This window comes from Lepisosteus oculatus, chromosome 18 (genome assembly GCF_040954835.1).
Source record: "Lepisosteus oculatus isolate fLepOcu1 chromosome 18, fLepOcu1.hap2, whole genome shotgun sequence".
Taxonomy (NCBI): domain Eukaryota; kingdom Metazoa; phylum Chordata; class Actinopteri; order Semionotiformes; family Lepisosteidae; genus Lepisosteus; species Lepisosteus oculatus.
In genome coordinates, this window is record NC_090713.1 from 9,738,213 (window position 1) to 9,749,800 (window position 11,588).

Genomic DNA, 11,588 nt, shown 5'->3' on the forward strand with positions numbered 1-11,588 from the left:
GGAGGGATGACGATCGTGACACAAATCCTCTTGCAATTTGCTGTTACAATTTCTAATTGTAACAGCAAATGAAAACCCCCATCTCCACCACTGTGTATCCCACCATGTGCCCGGTGCTTTGCAGGATAAGCTCTGGGCCACAGAAGCCCTAAATTGGACAAGCAATTATTGAAAGAGTTGTGATATGATGTGAAAAAGGTACAACGAAGGCCTGTTTACTTCTATTCTTTAACCTGTCACAATATATTGGTTTGGTTATTATCAGTTTTTACTTAAACATGAGAAAAATATTTTATTTCCCTTCATCTTTTCCTCAGCACAGACATATCTGTGTGATCCTACAATTTAAATCTAAATGAATATTATAATATTTTAATTTCCAAGTTGTTGAGAACAGCTCTACTTGCCACCATTTCAGACTACTTCTAAACAAAAAGCTGAGCTCCTCCATGGGCTATGTCCTGTGTCTGTAACGAACAGTTCTTTCCGGACCCTATGCGTACGACACAATCCGACGGAGTGGGGAAACACTGGGAAACGTCATGCAGGAATACGGGGCTGAAGACAGGGGGTCGTGTCCAAGTTGCGCTGGTGCACGGGGGAGGTGTGGCCGAGGCGAAAAATCCCAAAGAGTAATCCTTAGAGTATCCAAAAACACACGAGAAAGTCCAAAACCAGAAGATCCATTAGAAGAAGGAATTAAAAACCATGAAGGCCGGGTCGGAACCGGCGGACGGGGAACAGGAACGGGAACAGGAACAGAGATTAAAACCTTAACGGGACCAGGCGCTTCCAGGTCCCGGACTCGCACGATATGGAAATCAGATGCAGAGCCCGGATGAGCGTCAGCGCCTGGCTCTTAAGGTGGGCTGGTTATAGGGAGCAGGTGCATAGAATAAAGTCTTAAGTGAAAGGGCTGGAGCACCCTTAAGGAGGGGGAACTATAATCGTGACAGTGTCATTACTTTCAGCCTCAGCTTCAGGTCGCAGCTGACCTGCTGAGGGAGTTATTTCTATGTGTGTAACACTGGAGGGAGAGACAGCTATTATTGAGCTCATGGTAACTCTGACAGTAACAATCTGTTGCATCTTCAGCCTGTACTCTTGTGATGGTCAGAGTGAAGTCAGTCCCAGATCCACTAACCCTGAAATGCTTTGGGAATCCAGACTGACAGGTAGTTGCTCCATAGATCAGGAGTTTAGGAGCTTCTTCAGCTTTCTGTCGATACCAGGCTAGTCTGTGCTTGGAGTCATAAACTTAAACTGCTGTTCACCGGATTACGAAATAAAAAAATCAAACAGCATATGATAAAATATTTGGAACAATTCATTTAACACTTATTTACATAATTTAAACTTTCAGTGTTTTTTTTTGTTTTACACTTAATAATTAATTATTAGCACTTTAACTATACTGATTTCAGCACAAATGCTTCATTTGTGAACTGAGATAGATGAGTCAAACATCCTCTTATAGTTTGTAACATGTTTTTATGTTCTTCTGACTGTATCTAGAAGGAGCTGTTGTTATTTAACACTATACAGGCACTTACAGTAGCTAGTTATCTAGTTACCTGCATTTACATACTAGGAGACACAGTAGTGATACCTTCTGGTGCAGTTTTAGAGTCATTGGCAGGAGCTAAGACTTCTCTGTCTCTGTCTGCAAGTCATGTAATTGAAAGACACTGCTGACTGCTAGTTTACTTTTAGATTATGTTTGTTTCTGTTTGCATACAGTAATCTTGCTGTATCTGAACACAAAGAGACAAGACTGTCAATTCCATGAGGAGTATAGTCTTTGGTCTCTTCTGCCCAAAGTGAAAAAAGACCCTATGCGTAGTGGCGGAACAGGGTTTAGCCCGGGTTCAGCTGTCCAGGAAATGCTATATAGAAACCTATGCCCTCAGGCCACGGACATGGAGCGACCTGGTGCTAGGCGAGTCTCAAGAAATTCTAAACCTCAATGCTGTGTGAGGAGGAAAGTGTGACCCAGAAATATATAGCCCCAGACAAAGACACAGCGGATGGACAAGCAAAGTACAGGGAACTAGGGACAGGACAGAGTAGGAGCGCCCTCCAGATGTAGAGGGCATGACAATATCAGGACACAATGTTGTGTTGCAGATTTCCCTAGGGGGATTGGAGCTGCCTGACAAGGTCCACCTCCATTTTCATTAATATTTAATTTATACGGCTCTTCTCTTGACACTCAAAGAGCTTTACAGGGAATGGGGACTCCCCTCCACCGCCACCAAAGTGTAGCCTCACCTGGATGATGCAACAGCAGCCAAAGTGTCCCAGGAGGAGGCCATGATGAGTAGAGGACATGGGAAATTTAGGTAGGATGCCAGGGGTAACACCCCTACTCTTTTCAATAAACACGCTGAGATTTTTAATGACCATAGAGAGTCAGCACCTTGTTAAGGTCTCATCCGAAGAACGGCTCCTTTGTACAGTATATATTGACTGTCACTATACTGGGGCATTAGGACCCACACAGACCACAGAGTTAGCTCCCCCTACTGGTCCAATTATCACCTTTCCAGCAGTAACCTTCTTCTCTTCCGGGAGTTACAGGGTGATATACCTGATATACTGTATCTCAGACTGTGTCTAAGTGTACATAATGTAAACCCTGAGAGCAGTGTGTGCCTAAATGTTTCTGATGTAAACCCAGAGATCAGTATTTGTATGATCTTAGAGCTTAGAGCTGACAATGCTAATGGTGGTGCCCACTACGTTCAAAACTGGTCAATTAACTTCAATAGCTAGTTAACTATAGTATAAGTGGAACGATGGTTTGTGACATAGAGTCCCTAGTTGGCAATAGGAAACTGTGGAGAGACTGTAGTTATAGGACTAAACCACTTGGGGTCGCAAGTGAAGGGTTGACAGGGGTGGATGAGGTTCTCAGCTGAGTGTGGTCAGCAGAGTAAGGCTGATGAATCTCTAAAGAGGTCTGAGGCACAGACCTTTATAAACATGCTCTTTTCACGACAATGATAGACAGAGTAAGTCTGGACATGAGTATTTTTGACAGCTTCTGTGTTGAAAGCACTAAAAATCAATTATGCAATCTCACGTTTTAGAGAATTCAGCCCTTAGCCAGCCAAGGGAAGACAGATCGAACCTCTGTCTGAGTCATAAACTGTGCAGCCCTAATTAAACAAAAAGCCTGTATTTACTGTAAGTGCTTAGCTTAAGTAAAATGTGATTTTAAGTAATAGCTGTTTATTAATATTCCAATAGCTGTAGAATATGAAATACAAACTGTGTATTTGCAAACTTCAGTCTCTGTTAAACATGGTATCACCTCCACCAGTAATGTGTCTAAACACACAGAGCCAAGTGCTGATTTAACCAAACTCTCAACACCCCAATCCATTCATGCTATGCTGAATGGAAAAAGGTCTCAGCTGATTGTGTCTCATTCTCGTTTCCTTATAGAGCTGCTCTCTGTCTAGTCCTGCGGTTCTGGGAGTGTTCATGCTAAACTGTTAATCTTTTTCTGTCACAACAAACACCACCAAGCCTGTGTTTCCAGCACTGACTGGCTACAAGTGCTGCTAAAGCCAGGAAGACAATTTGCATAGAAAAGACACTTTGCATTGGCAGTACATGCTCTGGGAGTGTTTATAGCCCTGTGAGTTTAACACTTCAAGACTGAGAGCTGCCCTTCAGGGAAACACAACCCACAGCAACAATGACCTTCATCACTATTTTCATCTGGACACTCCTAGTCTCTGCTCGAGGTAGGAATGGGTCTGAAATATTTGATGAACGTAGTTTACAACTATAGGTAAAAATGAAATGTTTTGTATAAAACAGGAAATCAATTAAATTTTTAATGATATTTTAATGATATTTACTACTTTCTCACTTGCAGAATCCAGAGGACAGGTAACTGTGACTCAGACTCCAGCAATGAAATCTGTTCTCCCTGGACAGACAGTCACTGTGAACTGTAAGACCAGTGCAGCACTATACAATAACAGATTCCTAGCCTGGTACCAAAAGAAAGTTGGAGAAACTAATAAATTCCTGATTTATGCAGCAACTATGTCAGACTGGGATCCCAGAGCGTTTCAGTGGCAGTGGATCTGGGACTGACTTCACTCTGACCATCACAGGAGTCCAGGCTGTTATTAATACTATAGTAATATCTTCGGTAAAGGCTTTTATGCATAAAATATTTCTGCATCATTAAAATATTTATGATAAAGGTAGGTTGTGCACTTTTGTCCAACTGAGCAATCGTACTTTCATAAAATATACCAACTTCTTAATGACTGATGATTAACATGCTGTAATACACAGTTTAAATTTAAAAGCTTAAATGCTGTACATGAGAGGTTAAGCTGTATTGGCTCCACCTGGCAGTTTTACAAGGTGATTCCGGATACTTTCCGGCATGACGTTAAATGATGCGATACACCGGGTGATACCGCGTTTTGATGCGACACGCCACCGAGGTATACCACGAAATACCCCACCCGTTTTGAATGGCTGCATCTGTATATTCTCATGTACGGTTAGAATGTGTTCATTGTCTTCCAATGAAAGACAAGTTCCTTTTCGCCGAAGTCGGGAGACATTAGAAGCTTGCCACACCCGGACTGTTAAACCAACGCATTAGCACGGTAAAGCTATCCCATTGAGGAGCCGGGCAATAATTGTTGCGTTCCTTGATTTTCTGATCTGCAAGGCCATTTGGCTGCAGCGAATGTGAATTCTGTCTGGCATTGCCAGATTGTGAAAAAATAAAAGTATTTAAATCAAGATATGGGTATACAGGTACAGACTTCACTGCACCACTGAATCGCTTTGGTAAGGAGACGGACTGTGGCCAAATCATGAAGACTCTCTCACACCAAATAATGAAGATGAAAAGAAACGGGAAGTCAACACGAGACATTGTACAGTATTTGCGTTAGTCTGACATCGATAAGAAGAGTGCGCAGAAGGCTTGGATGGAGATACAAAAAAAACAACACATGCCCCATTATAAGGGTAAAAAACAAAGAGGAAAGACTCAAACAAGTGCTCCAATGGATTGAACAGGGGGAGACATTTCATGATGTACTTTTCACCGATGAAACAACAGTTGCTCTAGAACAGTTTTCAACAATGTCATTTTGTAAAAAGGGGAGAGATGTGGATTGTTGACCGGGGCGGGAGACATTCGGGAATGTGAGTCTGATAAAGAATGAATAAAAGCATTTTATTAAAAACGCATTTGCGTTTGTCTGGGTGCTGACAAAGTAAAAAACAATTACTTTTTGACAATGAAAAACTGTGTGTGTCTCTGTCTCTCTCGTGTTTCGAAATCCTGTGGCTTTTGAAATTTACTGGGGGTGGACCACATCGGTAAATTTCGATGGGTCCAGAGGCAAAAGTGCCATACTTTGCAATCTCCGAGAAACCATTAGTAGCATGGTGAATCGGAGAATCTCAACACTTACTTTGTGCGACTGGAAAATAATTTGTGATCGAATCAACGAAATACTTCGAAGAAGGAGGCGCTCTTTTCCCCTAGTCTAACAGTATGTCCAGAAACAAAACATTCCTGTTAAACAAGAGGAATGTAAAAAACAAAATGGTACAAAAGTAAAAAAAAACAATTTCTTTTTGACAGTGAAAACCGGTGTGTGTGTCTCTCTCTCTCTCTGCTGGCGCATGGGTGTGGTGGGGTGCTGTGCCAGCCGTACAAAAAATTAAAGTGTCCCTTTCCATTCAATGGGTGTCTGAGTCGCTGTGTTCCAATGTCATCGAGCTAAAGCCAGCACAAAGCAAGAACTGATCAATGCGATTTACAAATTCTGGGAGAAATAACTGACCGAACAAAATTGCAACCATTTTATTAACAGGCTGTTTCGTGTTCTTCCTAGGATTGTTGAGTGGGGCGGGCCGGGGCGGGCCGGGGCGGGCCGGGGCGGGGCGGGGGGGGGGACATTCGGGAATGTGAGTCTGATTAAGAATGAATAAAGCATTTTATTTAAAACGCGTTTGCGTTTGTCTGGGTGCTGACAAATTAAAAAACAATTACTTTTTGACAATGAAAAGCTGTGTCTCTCTCTCTCTCCGCTGGCATTTGTAATTTAATTAATTAATTGCTTACACTAATATAGCACTTTATCTGGACACTCCACTCAAAGCGTAATCATTTTTATTTTTAAATACAATTTAGCAAAGTCATGTACCATAAAAGTATGGTAATTAATACTTTCGCTGGAGTTTAAATAAAGTCGATGTTTTCTCTTTTTGGCTAGACTTTACTATCTAGCCATGAGATAAACAATAGTTTGTCATTAAACAACTTTATGTTTATTAATCTTCCTTGTTATGCACAGTGAGAATGATAATGTAATGAGAATTAATTTAATCACAGAGTGCTCATAAATTGTGCTAGGAAGAAAACAGATAGGTGTTTTGAAAGGTCACATATAAACAGGTTTTCAAAGGAAAGAATGATAGTGTAACGATGACGGACACAAAAACTCAGACTTGCGGAGTTAAAAGCTGCCTTTCTTTTCTTCTCTGTCACCCACCGGCTGCCTGCCGGCTGTCCCGCGCCCCACCCAGAGAGATCTCTTTGATTAAATTAATTCCCATTACATTACCATTCCCACTGTGCATAACAAGGAAGATTAATAAACATAAGGTTGTTTAATGACAATCTATCGTATATCTCATGGCAATAAAGTCAACTCTACCCTAAAAAAAGTCAAGTCTAAGTGTCACATGCTACTATTTGTGCATGAACATAGTCATACTGTTACATATTTCTTTAGATATGTGATTGCATGTTTTTTTTAAATCCCTGGCGGGAACGGGCATCCATAAGAATCAAGTTAAAGGTTTCATTGCGCTTTGACAGAAACCAAAGAGAAAAGAGAACAACTTTTTGTTTAAGAGAAGAGTCACAGGATGGGCTGGATTTGAACACACAATTTCTGGTTTACAAGTCAGGAACACAGACCACAGTACCACCAGCAAAGGTCACATGAGCAGCAGTGAAACAGCCCTACACATACAGAATCAACAGACGTTGTACAGCATGTACTACTGCGTTGCAGTATATGAATATAATTATATCGTTATTAATTTCTTTAGATACGCGATTCCATATATTAGCAGAAAAGTTTAAAACTACCACTTTTTATACCTGCTATTTCACATGTTAGTTAAAGACTTCGATGCTTAAAATGTTTAGGGAGAAATGGAATACTGGTGTGTATTTTTTCTTTAAAGTACCGATTCCTGGAATCTGACTGGCTGACACCCTTCTGAAGTGGTACCAAAATCTCTGGTATACGGAAAAGAAAGCGTAGATAAAAAAGCTTGGATTCTCATGTATCTTATACAAGTATCTTTTAATACAGTCTTTGCTGTGCTCTTGAGGATCCTTGTGATATTTTGCGCTCTGGTTGAATGATGCGTTGCAGTTTAAATAATTTTCGTTGTTAGACATTATGAAACGTTCTGTTAAAAGCAAGGGAGTTTTTATTATTGTTATTGTTGTTATCAAAAATGACTTAGAATCGATCATGTTGTGATATTTTGAAATAAAAAAGTCAATTGATTGTCCATAATATTGCTATTCTATCTTTTCGAAGAAATGTTTGTTAAAAGAGAAGTCCAACACCAGCTGGATTTGAACACACAACCCAACAGTTAGTAGTCAGGCATGTAGACCAGTAGACTACAAGGGAAGTCACATGAAAAGAGAAGCGAAACAGCCCTACACAGCCCTGTCGCAGTACACTAATCATATCGTTATTAAATTCTTTAGATATGCGATTCCATATTATATTCCCTTTTAATCAAATTCTAAAAGTATGCTTGTTGAATCCGGTATCTCTTTAGTTAAAGACTTCGATGCTTAAAATGTTTAGGGAGAAATGGAATACTGGTGTGTAGTTTTTCTTTAAAGTACCAAGACCAGCCATATGCTGTATATTTATGTTCCAAAATTAATATCGTTTATGGCCTTCACACACGTTACAGTATGCTCCTATTCTTTTTATGCTCAGCTACTAAGATTTCCCTTCAGTGGTTAAATTCAATATCTACAACGGGCACAGTAAAGACGTTTACTGTAAGTCTTTCTACGACAGACCAACTATCGGTCAACCAATCACGTACCGCGGTACCCCGCGTCATCTTGCATCATGATGCGCGACGCCGTAGCCAATTACCTCAGGTACGTGTCTGTACCGCGCACTTTGAATGGCTGCATCTGTACTGAAGTCTGAAACAGAATATGAGAAAAGGAGATTATTAATATTACAGAATTACTCTAGGCTGATGGCAATATCACTGTCATAACACTTCTCCTGTCATTTTGACTCTCTACTTTGACTCTCTACTTTGGATGAGTCGTTGCTGCGCTCTTGGGGTAATTTTGGTCAGCTGGCCCCTCCTGGGATGGTTCACCACTGTTCCATGTTTTCGCCATTTGTGGATAATGGCTCTCACTGTGGTTCGCTGGAGTCCCAAAGCTTTAGAAATGGCTTTATAACCTTTTCCAGACTGATAAATTTCAATTACTCTGTTTCTCATTTGTTCCCATAATTTCTTTGGATCGCAGTATGATGTCTAGCTTTTGAGGATCTTTTGGTCTACTTCACTTTGTCAGGCAGGTCCTATTTAAGTGATTTCTTGATTGAGAACAGGTGTGGCAGTAATCAGGCCTGGGTGTAGCTAGAGAAATTGAACTCAGCTATCCAAAGATGTGATAAACCACAGTTGATTTATGTTTTAACAGGGGGAGCAATCACTTTTTCACACAGGGCCATGTGGGTTTGGATTTTTTTTCCCTTAATAATAAAAACCTTCATTTAAAAACTGCATTTTGTGTTTCCTTGTGTTATCTTTGTCTAAAACTTCAATTTGTTTGACGATCTGAAACATTTCAGTGTGACAAACATGAAAAAAAAAAGAAATCAGGAAGGGGTCAAACACTTTTTCACACCACTGTATATACAGTATATATTTTATTGAAGTTCAGTTTGTTTGTGTGCCTCTTCAGCCTGGACTCCTGTGATGGTCACTGCCACTGCCACTGAAATGCTCTGGGATCCCAGTCCGACGGGTAGTTGCAAGATAGATCAGGAGTTTAGGAGCTTTTCCAGCTTTCTGTTGGTACCAGCTGAGGCGATCATTATTGTACACTGCAGGACTGGTCTTACAGCTAACAGTGACTGTCTGTCCTGGAGCAGTCAATATTGTAGGAGCGTGGGTCACAAAAATCTGTCCACTAGATTCTGAAAATGAAGAAAACATTGCAAAAAGTGGGAAAGTATTGAAAATACCAATTTATTCTGTAAATCAGTAATACATTATATGATAGACATACAGTATGAAAACAGAATAAATTAATAAGATATTTATTATGATGCTTTAATATTTTTTATTTTTAAATTAACATAAATCTTGATTTCTTCTTCACATAATACAAAAATGTTTTAAATTCTATAAAATATCCAAACCCATTCCTACCCTGATCAGTGATGAGGAGTGTCCAGATAAATATGATGAAGAAAGTCATTGTTCCTGTGGGTTCTGTTACCATGAAGCGCAGCTCTCAGTCTGGAAGTGTTAAACTCACAAGGCTATAAACACTCCCAGAAGTGTCTTCTATGCAAATTATCTTTCTGGGTTAGGCTGCATTAGTAGCCAGTCAGTGCTAGAAAAACAGGCTTGGTGCTGCGTGATGTGACAGAGCAAGATGAGCAGTTTAACATTAACACTCCCAGGACAGCAGGACTAGACAGAAAGCAGCTTTATAAGGAGCAGAGGATTATACACAATCAGCTGAGTCCAACTTGAATGGAGTGGAGTGTGGAGAGTCTGGTTAAAGCAGTACTTGGTTTTGTGTGTTCAGGTACAGCAGGATCAATAGTTGAACTAAAAACATATTTTACAGAGACTGAAGCATGCAAATGCACATATTAAAAACAGTCATGCAACCCACATTTTATATAAGTTTACACTGTCACAAATCCACTTATCAGCTATGTCCGCATTTCACCCAACATAGCTGGAATGGGGTGGAGTGCAGAAAATCTGGTTAAAACTGCACTTGGCTCTGTTTGTTCAGATGCAGCACAATTACTAACTGCACTGACTTAAACACTCTTAATACTTTTGGGGCAATACAAGAGAGGCAAAATGTTCAGTTCAGATCTGACAAAATACCTTGTTATATGTTTGTGGTCCCATGGGACATTCCTCACAGTGTTGAAGGAAAGACATGTTTTATCTATGGGGCTGGAGAGACACTGAAAACTTATTTTAATGTTCATGGGGAGTGTGCTCTCTCTTTGCATGACAGTCTTCTGTTCTTCTATATAACCGACAGTTGAAGGGGTCAGTCCTCTTTCTCAATTGTGTCTGTATTAAAACCTCAAACATTCAGACCCTCAGGTCTAAAGTTTCCAACTCCCTCCCTCTCCTCTTTCTATTCTCTCTTTATTTTTGTATCCAGGTTCCCAACTGGGGGGTAAGTGAAGCTCACTTCTCCAACATCAGGATTCAGGGCCAACATGAACAGTTTAGCATGAACACTCCCAGGACAGCAGGACTAGACAGAGAGCAGCTTTATAAGGAGCAGAGGATGAGATACAATCGGCCGAGCCCTTACTCCACTCAACACAGGTGGAATGGAGTAGAGAGTGGAGAGACTGGTTGAAACTGCCTTGCTAAGATATAGCAGGATTATTAATACCCAGTGAGTTTTAAAGGTTAAACGCACTACAGGAATTAAAACAAAAATTGAACCCAAGTTTTTATTGAAGTAATTTTTTTATAGCAGAGGTTGAAATGTAGAAATGCACAGTTACAATGTGTTATGCGCCCTGATAAACCATCATATATTTAAGAATGATGTGTGTAATTATATTAATTCATTTTGGCATCTTTTACTAAAATCTGTTCTCTAGATCTTCTATACCTGGAGTAGTGGTAGCAGTAGTTAGAACTCTTCTTAATCCTCATCTTCAGTCAATGTTACAGCTCTGCTTAGTGTGGGATTATAGGCACTGTAGCACTGGTGCTATGTATTTACTTGTACAAGCAGGCGCTGGAAGTGTTCCTCATACTGTGATAATTGAAAAAACTTAACAATATGAATACTGAAGATTAATGGTGTATCTTACTCTAACCCTTGCTAATCATTGACTTTTAACTTCATGTACTGTAAGGGGTATACAGTATGATCACCAGCTATAATTCCAATGCATGCATATTTTGGACGAGTTGATCAGTATCATAGCATAGCCCTTTACATTAAAGAGATCATAGTAATGACTATGCAGTGAGTGTAAAGCCATGGATTCAGCAATTATTCATGATTATCATTGAAAAGTATTAGTGTGAATACATTCTGTTCACCCTGGGCCTTTGGTGTCATTTTATTCTCAAAGTCCTTCTTATTGATCCTCTTGTGTATGTTTGTAACCAGCACTGGGGAAGTTAGACAACAGTTGTTAAAAACAATTAATTAGTGAATGAATTAAATTAATTACATTATATTAAATGAAAGGTGAGATTCACTTTACAAAACATCTTTTTGTTTCTGGGTT

General features: G+C 40.0%; 1 long non-coding RNA gene across 1 annotated transcript; it reads right to left on the reverse strand.

Moving 5' to 3' along the window:
* Positions 1-8,967: 8,967 nt before the first annotated feature.
* LOC138224119 (uncharacterized) lies at positions 8,968-9,652 on the reverse strand. The gene is made up of 2 exons (XR_011182461.1): positions 9,505-9,652; positions 8,968-9,269 (listed from the first exon to the last, which is right to left on the reverse strand). It is a non-coding gene; the product is annotated as an uncharacterized lncRNA (long non-coding RNA).
* Positions 9,653-11,588: the final 1,936 nt, after the last annotated feature.